The following is a 16,576-nucleotide window of genomic DNA, read 5'->3' on the forward strand; positions in this document are numbered from 1 at the left end:
CTGTGGCTGCACCACAGAGATGAACAGAGAAATGGGGCCTCATTTGGGAAGCTCAGAAAAACTTAATTATGCCTTATTAATAAGCCTCGCCGCTACAGCTACAACTGCAAGAATTCAACCAGATATTCTTACTTGTAAAATGTCTACTGTTGCATTGCAGTTAGTTAATGTAGTTAGTCCATAGTCAGCAATCTAAACTTTATTGTTAAGCTTTAATGATTGATGTTGTCCCAGTAACCTTTAGAAATACTATAGTACTTCACAAATGCTTTGTGTGTTTGGAAATCTTTTGAGTAAAAGCCTTATAAAAATAGGTTTAGTTTTCACAGGACATCACAAAGAAATAGGATGGTATAATTCTTATAATTGCTTAGTGATTGTATTTGGAAGATTATGGACTAAACAGACTTCAGGGATGCCAGTGGATCATTGTGCTATTTGGAATTAATCCAAAAATCAAGTGACCTCTTTGTAGTATCTTTAGTATTATTTATTTAGTATTATTAAAGAATAGATTTATTAAAGTCGTGCGATGTGTAAGCGGGATATGGAAAATAATGTAAAATAAAGTTTTTTATTATTGTTATAGAGAAACATGATCAGATTTTCCCTGGTTCAGAAAAAAGACGATTAAAATCTGTAATCTTTCCACTTGTATGTCATCGGACATTAACGAGTACAACCCCCTCTCTGCCGGAGTGCTGGCTGTGACGAATTAAACCGGTTTCACAGGTATTTTCAAAGTAGGAAGTACAGTGTTAACTGGTAGCTAGGCTCCTCAATGAAATCGCTTTAATATGCTAATGCATTGGTGTAACAGTCCAGGAGTGGCAAGCTTCCAATGTCAACTTGACTCGATTGGAAGACAATGAACGTATTTTAGCCCTAAATGAATTAATAGCAACCATGGTTTACATAAAAGACATTTTTCCAAGAAAGTTTATAATAATACGATCTATAATTGAAATCTGAGCCTAAATATAAAGGAAAAGCATTTTCATAGAGCAATCACGCTGTGTTTATGTAGCGATTAGGTTTATGAGCAATCTAATTACCTATTCGCTTAAAACGCTATATAAAATAAAGTTTATTTAGAGATGAATGATAAGTGTCGCAGTTTAAATAATTTTCGTAGGAGGGCTTGGACAGATTCCAAGTGCATTTTTGCAATTTACGTTGCATTGTCCAATGTGCTGTTGTAATACAGTTTAGAATACAGTTAGTCTAAACTTTATCAGCTTTATTAATGGGTTGCAGTTTAGAAAAAGTCAAAAACCACACTCAAAATGCAATTTAGAGCTTTCTGGCAAGAGGAGACACCCAAATTATAATGTAACATGCCACTGTTTGTGCATGAACAAAGTTATACTGCAATTTTCCTTAGATACGCGATTAAAAAAACATTTTTTTTGAATCCCCGGCGGAACACATTCCATAAGAATCAGCGCTTTTATACAGTATATCACCTTTAAACACATATATTTAAACACGTGTTTACGATTCAAATCAATATAAATGTTTATTTTGTAATGCATAGATGACTATTCATTGTTATTAAAAAGACTTAAATTCGATCATGTTGTGATATTTAGAAATATAAATTTGTTTGGTGCAAGTGAGGTTTTATTTAATCTCTGACCAAGGGAAACGTTTCATTTTTTCAAAGAAATGTTTGTTAAAAAATAAAGTCATACTTCCATGGGATTCAATCACAGACCATGTGACATGGGAGTCAGGAAACTAACACACAGCGCCACCAGATTTGATAACGCTATAAAAACGCTATAAAATAATGTGACTAGGCACAGAACAAGTTTACAGCACAGTACAATAATAAATGCTGACCATGACTTTAGAAGCATAAATTACCTTACACTCAATTTAAACACAAGCTGTCTTTAGCCCTCTAAGCTGGTTCATACAGAAATGTAGAGATCCAGGCTCAGAACACACAGCTTCATTAGCGAATACATATGCAGGACAACTAGAGAAGACGTTTTACAGAGGATGGATTTTTAGAAACATCCCGTCAGTGACATCACTGAAGTCAACTCCTAGGTACTGCAACTGTCGTGTGGATAGTTTCACAAGAATCAGACAAAGGTTTAAGCATCGCTTGTTCTAGATAAAACTGCAAAAAAAAAACAACAACCCATAATGCGGCTCTGTTTGCCCAAATCATATATTCACAACGTGAAATTAGAAAATAAGATTACATAACCAAAATCCGCAATATGGAAACAGAACCTGTGTAATTGTTGATAGATGATGTACTCGTAACATTTTTACAAGACGGACTACAACATTTAAAAAATGACTTGTACTTGTATGTACTTGATATCTACCGGGGTAAAGTTAGCTCGAAGTTCGAAAACGATTTTGGCACGCCTGTAGCGCTTTCACGAAACCTCTTAGAGTTGCGAGAATGCTTGTTTTGTGTATAAAATACATTGTGGATGCTTTCTCAGCCTTTACTTTTTCGTTTTTATGACATTTTTTTGACCAAGCACGCATATTCTTTTGTCCATATCTTCGCAATGGAAGCACAGAACGCCGTCAAACCAAATGCATTTTAAAGACCACGACTTGTGGATATTTCCACACTCTTTACATCAAACTATCAGTGAGCTAATTATCTTTTTTTAAACCTCCGGTTTTTCATCGATGCGTAATTACGCACGAACTGGAACCCGGGGGACCGCTGTGTGCACACGTTCACAACGCGAGAAATACTGTTCAATACGGCTTCGTGCGAAAAACCCGTATATGACCATAGGAAGCAGAACAGCGCAGTCTCCCATTACCCAGACTGTAAGCACGGGAATAAAGCTTTGTTTGATTTCTGAAACCCTTCCTTTACGCCCTGTTTTCATTCAGGTAAGGGTCAACTATATTGAAAATACTACTGACAGCAGGAAGATTAAAATATTCTTTACTCAGCAGCTTATTAAAAACAGCTCCCATGATGTTCAAACCGATTTTTTACACAGAACACTGACACAGCTTTGCATTCTGAATCTCTTTTTCTCATGCTTTTATTTAATATGGCACAATGCACTGGGATAGGGGTATTCTGTTCACAAACCAATAGCATTTAAACCACAGCACCCACAATGCTGCAAGTGTTTTGCACACTAAGCAGGTCCTCTGACTTTTCCCAGCTTTGTTTTGGGTTGTGGAACCTTTCTTTATATTTTTTAGGATTTTCTGAAGATAACACTACAGGTAATACACTGGGATAGGTGGGTCGTCTTCATGGCTCAATAGCATTTCAAATACAGCACCCACACTGCTGAAACCAAGTGTTTTACACACCAGACAGGCCCCCTAACTTTATATAACCTTGCTGTGGCTGTGGCCCCTTTCTTTAATTTTTTATGATTTTTTGAAGATAACACTACAGGTAATACACTGGGACGGGTGGGTCGTCTTCATGGCTCAATAGCATTTCAAATACAGCACCCACACTGCTGAAACCAAGTGTTTTACACACCAGACAGGCCCCCTAACTTTATATAACCTTGCTGTGGCTGTGGCCCCTTTCTTTAATTTTTTATGATTTTTTGAAGATAACACTACAGGTAATACACTGGGACAGGTGGGTCATCTTCATGGCTCAATAGCATTTCAAATACAGCACCCACACTGCTGAAACCAAGTGTTTTACACACCAGACAGGCCCCCTGTAGTGTTCAGAAAATCATAAAAAAATAAAGGTTCCATAACCCAAAACAAAGCTGGGAATAGTCAGATGACCTGCTTAGTGTGCAAAACACTTACCTGCAGCATTGTGGGTGCTGTGGTTTAAATGCTATTGGTTTGTGAACAGAATACCCCCATCCCAGTGCATTGTGCCACATTAAATAAAAGCAAGAGAAAAAGAGATTCAGAACACAAAGCTGTGTCAGTGTTCTGTGTAAAAAATCGGTTTGAACATCATGGGAGCTGTTTTTAATAAGCTGCTGAGTAAAGAATATTTTAATCTTCCTGCTGTCAGTAGTATTTTCAATATAGTTGACCCTTACCTGAATGAAAACAGGACGTAAAGGAAGGGTTTCAGAAATCAAACAAAGCTTTATTCCCGTGCTTACAGTCTGGGTAATTGGAGACCGCGCTGTTCTGCTTCCTATGGTCATATACGGGTTTTTCGCATGAAGCCGTATTGAACAGTATTTCTCGCTTTGTGAACGTGTGCACACAGCGGTCCCCCGGGTTCCAGTTCGTGCGTAATTACGCATCGATGAAAAACCGGAGGTTTAAAAAAAGATAATTAGCTCACCGATAGATTGATGTAAAGGCTGTGGAAATATCCACAAGTCGTGGTCTTTAAAATGCTTTTGGTTTGAAGGCGTTCTGTGCTTCCATTGCGGAGATATGGACAAAAGCATATTCGTGCTTGGTCAAAAAAATGTCATAAAAACGAAAAAGTAAAGGCTGAGAAATCATCCACAATGTATTTTATACACAAAGCAAGTGTTTTTGTAACTCTAAGAGATTTCGTGAAAGCGCTACAGGCGTGCCAAAATCGTTTTCGAACTTCAAGCTAACTTTACCCCGGTAACTAGAACACCCTGGGCATTCCGTTTCGCACTTCTTATTAGTTGCTCAAAAGTAATTTGACCGTATGAAATGCATAATATAAACCTAGAAACATATACGTGAGCAGTATTTACGTAGTATCGGTGTTAAGACATACTTCTCAAATACTGTAAATCAAGTTAGAAATATCTCAAGACCGATTCTGGTCATAATGAAACCATGTTTCGTGTATGTTTTCTTTAAAGTACCGAGACCAGCCATATACTGTATGTTTATGTTCCAAAATTAATATAGTTTATGGCCTTCACACGCATTGCAGTATGCTCCTATTCTTTTTATGCTCAGCTACTAGAATTTCCCTTCAGTGGTAGAATTCATTATGAATATTCAATACTTAAACGGGCACAGTTAAGACATTAAATATACATATACATACTGTATACAGTACAGTTTGCATACGGTAATATGTTTATGTTCCTAAATCAATCTCTTTTATGAGCATGTGAAAGGCATGGTGAATCGATTCTCAAAAATTACTGTACTTTACATGATTGGAAACAAATGCGTGATTGCGAAATGCTGTGGTGTTACTTTCACAAAGACGGTCAATGAAAAAAGGAATGTGGACCAGGGCAATACTTTGAGTTTACACTTACAGCTTGTCCAAGGTCATTCATTATTAATACTATTAGTAATATCTTCGTTAAAGACTTTGATGGCGACAGCTCAAACATGAGAGGTTGAGCTTTATTAGCTCCACCTTGCGGAAATTCTGGATACTATTATTTTGCTAGCGGTATTTACCGGTAACTCGCGGTAGACTGTGTACAGCGTACCGGAAAATAATGCGGTATCGCCCGCGCACTTTGAATGGCTGCATCTGTACCATGGTGCTGCCCTCTTTTTAATTGTTTAGTTTAATTTACAGTACACTGCAAGTACATTTTCCTTTTAGTTTGTAAAAGGGTCTACATATAGAAATGTCCTAAACTATACATTTGTGTGCCCAAAGATGTATTTTGTTGTACAATTAATAATAGACAATCAGTACCACAGTAGCAGGCAGTACCACCTTAGAAAGTATTAAAATAGGTATTAGAAACTGCTACATTTTTAAAATTTTGACCAAATATGCAATCACAAAAAATCCATTGATGTGATGAAAGCAGGCTTAAATATAGTAAACGCCACTATGTGCTAAAGATTACTTAAAATCCCGGTAAGTTCTCAGAAATTAAAGACACCAGTACAATATGTTTATGTAAAGGCTTTACATTTTCTCGTCTGGCTCTTGCCTATTAAAACATCATAAAATTAAGTAAAATTACTCATCACTGTTTGCATTATTAAAAGTTTTTATGCTTCTTTTTATCTTCATATAATGGCCATTAATGGTCTATTGCAAAGGAAATTGGTTATCAAAAATGAAAGCATTACTGCTTTGTGTATAACAATCTTACGTCTTATGTATTCCACTGGCTAGGTCCTAATGAGCTTTCTATACTTCCATTATACCTTTTTAAACTATCTTAGTTATTTTTTAAACCTTAAACCTCATACATTTAAAAATTAAATAGATAAGCAAATAAATATATTTGTTTTATTAAATTTATATATTTTCCATGAAGAGAAAAGATTATTCTAAGCTGTTCAACAAAGTAAGCAGATTATCAAAATGTTTCATACCTTTATAGGAATGTTGGGGGATCAATATTCTACTTTCTACTCACTGCAAGTAGAAATGTCTTCAACTATGAGAGTCTGTTTAGGCAGTGAGAGGATGTACTATTAATAACATTCTAAATCTGTACTGGAAATATGTCAATAACCATATCAAATGTCATTAGGTCTCATTTTAAAATAGGCTGATTGCAGAGCAGGATAAAACATGTCTATCAACAACATTGATCATATTTGAAACAATAACAACATTTTATTTTGAATATCTTAAAACTTGATTTTAAAGATTGATTTGGTTGTTAAATTTGGAAGTTTATATTGTACAATAAGGAGGTAATCAAATCAATACAAAAATCAGGTCCTGACACCAACTTACTATGCCTGCAAATTATAAATATTAATGATAATTTCAGCCTTTAGGGTCAGGGAATCCCCACCATTACAAGGTATATATGGTTTTTTTTCTTTAGTACAGCTTAATACAGAAATGACCATGAAGCAAGTTTAAACAGAACAAACAGTATAATAAATTGCACATAAACCACACACAGAGGTTACTGCTATAAACAGAAACACAGAAGATCAAGTTCTCAAGCTCTGCTTTCTACAAAGATAGAAAACTTTGTAGCAGCTATGTTTATTAATAAATGACAGATTTAAGTGTTACATGTTACAAGGGTTGTCACTCTGGCTAATGAATAGCCCTGTTGATTCAGGAATGCAGGTGAGATGGGCTTTCTTGATAAGCAGAACATCCTGGAACTGTCAAACCAGGACAATAGTCTTAATGATGAATGCCCATGATGGGACCCTCTGTGTCTACAAAGAAATATCAATCTGGTATGATCTTGGTGGTATGATCTTAGCTGCAGATCAAAGCCAATCATCCAAAAGCTTACCAGTGAAAAACCTGCAGAAAGTGTGGGAAGCCGCACCACCTGATGACAGTACAATCAATCACAGATCAATTATCAGACAACATAAACCACACAACTACCATCACTGCTGTTGAAGACTTTTTCCTAGATATCAGTTACATTGGGAGTCATACATAAACACTGTTTCACTGTTTTGCTTTATCACTGGTACTAATACAGCTGAATTTTCATCAACATGTCTAAATATATTTATATTTAGAAATAGTAGCTACAGACAGGAGGAAACTGATTTTCTCCTCACTGGAACCAGAGTCCAATTTCATGTATTAACTGTTAAAATAAAGTTGAGTATAATTCTTAAAAGGAGATTGTTCCATGCTGAAATGTCTACTTTCACAAAGATTTTGCAGAGTTCCCTCCCTTCTCTCCATTCAATCCATCTTCATTATTGATTGGCACCAATATTAGTGATATATTTACTTATCTTTTAATATTCATTAGGTATATAAATATTGAATAGGTATGTAATGTTGCCATAGCCAAAATGTAATGTAGTGTGCTCTCTGGCTAGGCACCAGTTCTGTAGGGTTTGGGCATTTACTGGGACAATTATTAATTGTAGCAGTAAATCACAAAATTGATTCTTTTGATGGCTTTAGAATCCAACCATGCGATATAACTCAAAAAACGTACACACACAGGTACTAATACATGAGGATACATTTATTAACACATTGAATATGCATATAAACCTAACAGATCTTATCAAGAGGGTTATCAGAATACAAAAGATATATATTCAGTCAGTTACAAAGTGTTACACATATCAAGAGGACATACGTTCAGTATATCATTCATTAAGACCGTTTCGTAATTGAACTTGGTTACAACTTCTACATTAGATACTCAAAACAAGTACATAACTCTTAGGAATTAAATTGATATCAACTGGTTGGGATAACAATTGAATTCTCGAGCTGTAATGCACTGAAGTTGAATACTCATCCAATCTCTGGGGATTCAGATCTCCTGCCGGCACAAAGAAACAGTTGCAGGCTTGTTGCTGTCCAATCCGTGCTCTGCTGATGTTCACTGACCGGCTAGTTAGTGTTGGATTTAACTAGCAAAGTTTGCGCACAGGAGAAAAGATGACTGTGGGTCCCAGCAAGTCAGGAAGAGGACTGGTTCGTTCCTGATGATGAGCTAGTTCTGAATAGTGATTCAGCTGTCCACAGTTCCGACCTGTTCACAAGGCTTGCTGCTGGTGCTCACCTCGGGTGGATCCTCTGGTTACTCTCTGGCAACCTCCACTCTAGACTCTTAGAACAAAGGAAAGTTCTGGCACTCGGACACACTGGCCGTCCCGTGGTTGTCCGGGCTGAGTCTCAGGATGGTCAGGAGGCGCGCTGCGAGAATGTCCTGCCCTTGGGAGCCTTCTGCTCCTGGGCCGTCCTGCCCTGGAATTCTCCTTTGAATTCCCTTTAGAAAAGTCCACAGAATTCTCCAGAATTCTCACTGAATCTCTTCTGAATCTCACAGGCTCTCTGTGTTGCCTGTTTTTACCTGGAGGAACTTCAGCCCGTTGATTGGCTGAACGTTCCATGGGCATCAGAGTCCCACGTGGGTTACTCGGCCCTACCAGTCCCTGATTGGTTGATCAAGGTGAGATATGAGTCACTTACTCCTGACACTTAGGAATGCAGTCCAGATGTCCATCTGGCACTCCCTAGACAGCTAGGTGCCAATTGATGACCATTGATCATGATAGCCAGGTTTAGCTAAGTGCATCCCCATTTGGGAGCTGTCCCAAAAGAAAACATCTTTAAATCAGCCTGCATGAACAGCTTCTCTGTTGCTGCACCACAAAGATGAAGAGGGAGATGGGGCCTCATTTGGGAAAGCACAGCAACACTTAATTCTGCCTTATTAATAAGCCTCGCCGCTACAGGTATATAAGACTGATTAATGAATAAGAAGTTATGACCAAAATTAAAATAAATGTTTAATCTCTTTGTGTCCCGCTTCTTAATCCTGATATTTTTGTATCTTGGCATCCTGCAAGTAAATGATCTGCTATTTTGTGTCTAAGCAGGTAATATTTCAAGTATTACTTTTGGCTGGTTTGACAAAATAAAACCAACACAAAGCTCTATGGTTCAGACAGTGCACTTTATTTACAAAAACTGAGAGAAAAACACCACAACCTAAATAATAAACTAAATAAAAGCTAAGGTCTTCATTAAGCTCCTACCTCACTTCTTCCTATCCCTAATGCACCAGTCAGCTAAGCTGTTTACCTGTGGTTATTCTGAAAACATGCATGTTAAACATTAAAAATAGAAGTAGCAATAACATATATAAATCTGCGTAGTGAAAAGCTGCTGTAGCATACGTGACATCCTGGGGCTGTTTATAAAGTGAAATTACTCAGTTAGACAAACATATGAAAACAATGTATTTATTTATTGTATTGCATATTGTTAATGTGGTGTGTTTTTTTCGGGTTGACATATGCATTAAAATATTTTTTTATATTTATTCTTAATGCTAATTTAAGTAACAATTAGGAAACAGATAATTTTATATTTTTTTATTATAAAAATATTATATATATATAAAATGTTATGGCTTTAAAACCATGCAGTGTCATACTGTATTTGTTTTAAAAACAAATAAACACTATCAGTGAAAATCTAAATAAACTCAAACCCAGTATCTGAACCTAATTCCTTCATGAAAATCTGTTCAGAAGGTAGATCATAAATCGAAAATAAAAATTCCATTATTTCTTATGGGGAAAATTCCACCCCGTTCCAAACCGAAGACAAGTTCATTCAAAAACCACCATAAACATACTGTATAATACTGTAACAACCATGGAGTTTGGTATGGGATGGAAGTGTAAGACTCAGGAAAAGGGGTTAACCAACACATTTATTAACCAGAACAGGGGAAAGGTACACATACAGGGAAAGGGATTACAGTGCTGCACCTACACTAACACAGACTTTAAAGAAAAACTTTATAGATTCAGTATGTACTGTACTAAGCCGTAACGAGTCCAAACGGTTCCCATGACACCTGGTAGTCTGCATAAATTGAAAAAGTGCCAGTTACATCTACTTATCTCCCACGATCCATTGCTTTTCCAAGGCACTGTAAATTGGTGCCCATCGAGTTCAAATGTCTGGGACGTAGCGGTGGCTCTGTGGCTAAGGATCTGTGCCTGTGACTGGAAGGTTGCCAGTTCAAATCCTGTGGCTGGCAGAGGAATCCTACTCTGAATACCTAACTGCTCCAGGGGTGCTGTACAATGGCAGACCCTGTGCTCTGACCCTAAGCTTCTCTCCCTGTCTGTGTCTCCATGGAGAAAAGCTGGGGTATGTGAAAAGATGAATTCCTAATGCAAAAAATTGTACAGGGCTAATAAAGAAATATTATTATTATTGCTTACTGTTACTCTGGAGGAGGCAAAAAGACCTAGGGAAAGAAGATGATATCAAGAAAAACCTGGGGAAAAATTCCTCCTCAGCCACCTCAAACTCAACCACATAGAGTTCCGGTAACAACAGCAAATTTGTCCTAGCTAAAACTGAGAAAAATTACCAAATAAAAAAACTAGCAAAACTGTACTCCTCTCACCAGACACATCCCACCCTTTTGTTTGCTGTTTTTCAAGAATGTGCATCTAGCGAAAATACACTTTCGGCATGTGGGGCAGCAAGGATATTTGGTTTCAAGGAAATTAAATTGTTGAATATATCCTTCTCAATTTCTGACCAACACAGTAAAATAGCTGCACCAGTTTTATGACCCCAAGTGTCTAGGGGTAAAGAGGTGTAACATTTAGGATAATTTTTTGATGCAGGTGGGTTCTGGTGAGGGACTAGGAAGTGTGATAACAAGGGTTAGTGCAAAAGTGATTATTTTAAATTGAATAAGTGAATGAATAAGTGTATGTAATAGAACACAATAACACACAGTGAAAAGGAAGTAGAGTGGTCCCAAAGAAAAGAAAACAACAAACAAAATGGAACTGGCTAAGAAAGTGAGGGAAGCTAACCTAACTACAGAAGAAAACCCAAAACACACGGTCTTCGGCGTTGTTACGTCCCAGTGTGTGGTTTATGTGTGTTTTTGATGTTATGCTCCACACTGCTGACCTTTGATTGTTCTCCCTCCCCCATTGGTCCATCATTACACCACTGTTCCAGTATGATGTCATCATCAATCAGCTTCTCAGCAAATCAGAGTGCATCTTATTCAGTATATAACATGGAGGTTTTCAGAGGGAAAGGGCCTTTCATCTGCCTTTGCTGGTTTGCTGGTTTGCTGGTTTGCTGGTTTGCTGGTTTGCTGGTTTGCTGGTTTGCTGGTTTGCTGGTTTGCTGGTTTGCTGGTTTGCTGGTTTGCTGGTTTGCTGGTTTGCTGGTTTGCTGGTTTGCTGGTTTGCTGGTTTGCTGGTTTGCTGGTTTGCTGGTTTGCGTATAGCTTTGTTGGTTTCTGTTCATTTCTTTGTACTTTTGTTTGTTTGTGTTATCCTTATTTTCCCATGACCTTGGCTAAACTTATTATTGTATCAACCTCTGTGTTCTTTTGTACCCAGTTACTTGTCTACTCTAGTTTTGTATTCGAAGTTCACTTGTGTATTTGTGTGAACTTTTGTGAATAGAGTTAGTTAAGGTTGTTGGGTACACTGCACACACGTAGTTGATTCTTGTATTAGTCACACTAGTTTAGTACGGGTGAGTGCCGTTTGTGTTGTAGTCAGTGGAGGTTAGCTAGGGTGTTGAAGATGCAGAAGACTGTTTTGGGTTTTCTTTAGTATTCAGGTTAGCTTTCCTTCACTTTCTTAGCCAGCTCCATTTTGTTTGTTATTTTCTTTTCTTTGGCACTACTCTAGTTCCTATACCCTGTGTGTTATTGTGTCCAATTACAAACCAGTCACTTGTTCAACTTAAAATCATCACTTTTGCACCGACCCTTGTTATCACACTTCTTAGTCCCTCACCAGAACCCACCTGCTTCCAAAAATTATCCTAAATGTTACACCCCTTTACCCCTAGACACTTTGGGTCATAACAGGCATCTTCAAACACCCTAGCTAACCTTCACTGACTACGCAAAGCCATACAAGACAAAAGGCACTCACCCGTACTAAATAGTGTTACTAATACAAAATCAACTAAGCATGTAGAATGTACCCAGCAACCTAAACTAACCCTATACACAAAAGGTCACACAAATACACAAGTGAACTAGGAATACAAATAAGGGAAAACAAGAGTAGTCAACAGGAGCAGGGTACAAAAGAACACAAAGGTTGAATATATAAAACGTTACGGCAAGGTAATAGCAAAACAAGGATAAACACACAAACAAAAGTATAAGGAGACGAACAGGAACCAACAAAAGCCGAAGCTATATGAACACACACACAGCGAAACTAAGCTGAAGCAAAAACCAAAAAGCGAAGCGAAGCGGGACCGAAGTCAAACGAAAGGCTCCTTCCATCTGAAAGCTTCCATGTTATATAGTGAATAAGATGAGTTCTGATTGGTTGAGAAGCTGTTTGAAGATGATGTAATATGGAAACAATGATTAAATGATGGACCAATGTGGGATGGAGAACAATTAAAGTCAGAAGTGTGGAACATAACAACAAAAACACAAGACCACACACTGGGATGTAACAACCAGTAACAAGAAATCAAAGCCCTACCTTCAGTATGAACAGAGTTGGAGTTTCTTAGTTTCTATTAACACTGCATTACTGTATGAGGAGCAGTATTAACAATGTGCTATGTGCTGCAGAAAGTAACATTTGTGGTGCTTTCTTTCCTGAGATAAAACCATTTTTGGGGGGTGAGGTCATGACCTCACTCACCTCCTTTACTGTAGAATGGGAAAACTGACACCATCTCACCTTCTGCTCTATCCCTCTGTTCCTGTCCCATTCCCAGTTGATGAGCACTTCCACACTTCTAATGGAATGTTAATCTAATGTTTCTAACTGTGTGGTAATTGATGGGTCTCTAGGAAAACAGTGTGCCAGTCAATCTGTGATGATTGTCATCTATTGTACTGTTTGGGTGGCAGGAAGCCTTTATAGGTAGTGGATGTGGACACAAAACAGAAAAAAACACACATTATCTAATAAAAACATTATTATATTCATAAGTCAAGTAACATTTGTTACTCCATGAAATTTACCATAGAAGAGGTAAATAACATGCCCCATGTCATAGATCAAGCTCTAGCAATACTGGGTAATTTTAGCCTAACTTTTACTAAGATTCTAGAGGGATTAGGACATTTAAAAATAAATAATCAAAAACTGATGGTAGTTTCCTACTTAGAGTTGGAGCAGTACCTACAGATTCACAAATCTGTAGAAAGATTCAGAAAATCACAAATGTAACACTAATCCACAAGAAGAGGGATAGACGTGAACCAGTAAAGTACAAACAAATCAGTTTGTATTTTGTTACTTGTTAAGTGTCTCGTTACTGGTAAAGTTATGGAAATTATGGTAAGTGCCAAATTATAGGGATAATTCAAACAAGCAAAGACATTAGAAATACATTTCCAGAAAGTATATGCAAAGATCCCATATGAGGTTGATTCTCAAATCAAAAACCATAAAAATCTAATGGAGTTTACAGTATGAGGATTTAGATTTGGTTGATAAACAGGAAAACATGTAATCAAACTGAGAAGTGGTGTACTGCAAGAATACATTTTAGGCACGTTGCTATTCCTGATCAATATTAATGGTATATATTAATTTATTCACATTATAATTACCACATTTACTTCATGATAGTAAATGAATATTTACTTGTGTCTGAGAATATAAATGTGATTTAATTATATGACAATGATGGAAGCTATTAGGTAGACAACAACACATTTATAGTCTATGTATGTTAACTCTGAAGGTATTAATTTTGATCTTTGTAACCCTGAGTGAATAATCAGCTTTCGTATCACAAATACTGTATAAGTTTGTTGTTTGTTATTGCATGTTTTTGGGTTTATGTTGATAATGAGTATGCTCTATATTTATAATTTGTGTGTGATACTAAATTATATTTGATTGGTTCTTAAAAGTCATCAAGTACTCTCACAATTTACTGTTAAGTTCTGAGTATTACAGCAAACCCCTACTACCTTCAACCACATCTAGGATACTGTGAATAAATACTGAATAAAATAATGATTTCTTGTCTCTGGGAACTGTAGTATACAGATGAGGAACCTACTGTACGTTAAATGTTACAAAGGAGAAGAGAGAGAAAATGTGATACAAGTACACAAAATCTTAAGGGATAATGATAGGTTCATCTCAGGGTGCCGTTTCACACTCAGTAGTAGTGGTAACAATTAGAAATTAATAAACAGCTGACTTAAATTTTAGATTCAATAAGCCACTAAACTACCAAATTAGCAAAATGTGCCGAATAGTCCTCTTATTTGCAGTTTTTTATTGCACTCTTAAAAACATAGGATGCCTTGGTCCACAAAACTTGGACTATCTAAACCGACATTGTGTAACACTGATTTCTTATCTCAAACAGTACAGTATCTGCTTGAGGATTCAGCTATCAATTAACAACTGATAATAACTGACAGTTGACTCCTCTCAAGTAGATACTATTGACTTCCTGTGACAGTCATAAAACTGTCTATGGTTTTGAACCTAAAATGAACTTGTCTGGAATTGAATGGGATTGATATGGGACAAGTTTTCCCTTCCAGCGTTGTATGATCAGACAACACATTTCCTCTGAAATGAAGAGAAAATTGTTTTAAAGATTCTGGCTAATGCTAGATGACACTACTAGTTTTAACAAAAAATGCCCTGATCATGTCACACACCTGCTTGTGCATTTTTAAAATAAAACTGAACTTAAATCCTGGTTTTCTGAAAATAATGTAAAAGATGAGAAATTTATTCTCAAAGTAAAATTACATATTTTTGTCAAAATGCTTAACCATTTCCTGCATAGTGGCACATTGGTTAGCTTTGCTGTCTTGAATCACTAGGGTTCCTGGATTCAATTCTGGACCCAGAGTGCTATCTGTGTGGAGTTTGTATGTTCTCCCCACTTTCGTGTTTTTGCACAGTACTATGGTTTCCTCCCACAGTCCAAAGAGATAGTGTCACTCTGGTGTGAGAGTGTGCATGTGTGTTTCTTGCTATAGACTGCATCACATCCAGAGTGTTCTGCCTTGTACCCATTGGTTTCCAGGATTGGCTCCAGGCCACTAGGACCCTTTGACTATCTAATACATTTGTAGTGTGTTTAGTTTTGCTCTTTGGGTTTGCTAGGGTTCAATCACAGTCACTTACAGGCTCAGAGTAGACACAGCACCGTTCTTTAGACAGCAGTGTACTCTGCTATGCCATAAAACACGGCTTTCTTTAATGGCAGAATTCTACACTAAGTTTCAAGGGAGTGATGTCAATTCTTGCATATTCTGTACATTATGGGCTATGAGAGATACTGTCAGATTCTGATACCCTATGAACTCCATGACAAGCCCATTAAAATGGAAATGTTCAAAAATAGAGTACTATAATAATGAAATTTAAAATTACTCATGAAATATTCTTTTAAGTTAGCTTGTTAACAAGTTATCAACAGTGGTGACTGAAAATGTATTAAAAGCATTTTACAGTAATGTTATGCACATCAGGGTTAAATGTTTTAACCCACAGTAATTGGCATTTTATTGTGCTAAAATGTAATCATAATGTATTTAACTAGGAGTTTTTGTCATTTATCTACAAAAAACACTTTATAATTTATAGTCAAAATGAAAACAAAATTAATCAATCGATCCATTTTCTTAACACCGTATCTAAGACAGGCTCACAGAGGAGCTGGGGGCTTATCCTGTAAAGCACTTCACTACTTCTACTTTGTCAACTGACCCTCTGAATTATAAATACACAAATAACTTACCCTGATTCAATATCTGGTAGAGGTACCTCTGACAGAAATTACAGCCATGAATGTTCTTGCATAAGTCTCTACCAGCTTTGCACATCTGTACACTGTAATTTACGCCCACTTTTTATTTTCCAAAATTGCTCAAGCATCACAAAGAGGAGTATGACAACTTCAAAAGAATTACAGTCTTCTACGGCTGAGACAGGATGTGTTAGGTAATGCGATTTTGTGATATTATTATGTTCATATACATGTTTGGTTAAAAATAAATCAACAACAAACCAAAATATAAATGTTTTTCAAAAGACTTTTTTAAGCAACTTTATTTTATTTAAGAAAACGTATTTGAAGTACACGCAGTTTCATTGTATTCAACCAGAGACTTTATATAAGAACCAAAGGTAAAATCAATTCATACCCAGTTTTCGAAATCAGAAATCCCAAACAATCCCACACCACCGTGTGCATCGTTGTAACAGCTAACCAATTGCATTGCAGAGTTACAGTATATCACGTGAA

The 16,576-nt window shown here is 36.8% G+C and overlaps 1 protein-coding gene across 4 annotated transcripts in view; it reads right to left on the minus strand.

The window, feature by feature from the left end:
• The window catches only part of zgc:123321 (Protein YIPF5-like), a 44,709-nt gene extending 38,400 nt beyond the window's left edge, over nucleotides 1-6,309 (minus strand). For 3 of the 4 annotated variants that reach the window (XM_069190611.1, XM_069190613.1, XM_069190615.1), the window contains exon 1: nucleotides 6,226-6,291. The gene's annotated coding sequence lies outside the window, so the exon portion shown is untranslated. Of the gene's footprint in view, nucleotides 1-6,225 lie in introns of all 4 variants that reach the window. The other variant, XM_015345338.2, reaches the window with a different exon arrangement.
• Nucleotides 6,310-16,576: the final 10,267 nt, after the last annotated feature.

The sequence above is a fragment of the Lepisosteus oculatus genome, chromosome 1 (genome assembly GCF_040954835.1).
Source record: "Lepisosteus oculatus isolate fLepOcu1 chromosome 1, fLepOcu1.hap2, whole genome shotgun sequence".
NCBI classification, from domain to species: Eukaryota; Metazoa; Chordata; class Actinopteri; order Semionotiformes; family Lepisosteidae; genus Lepisosteus; species Lepisosteus oculatus.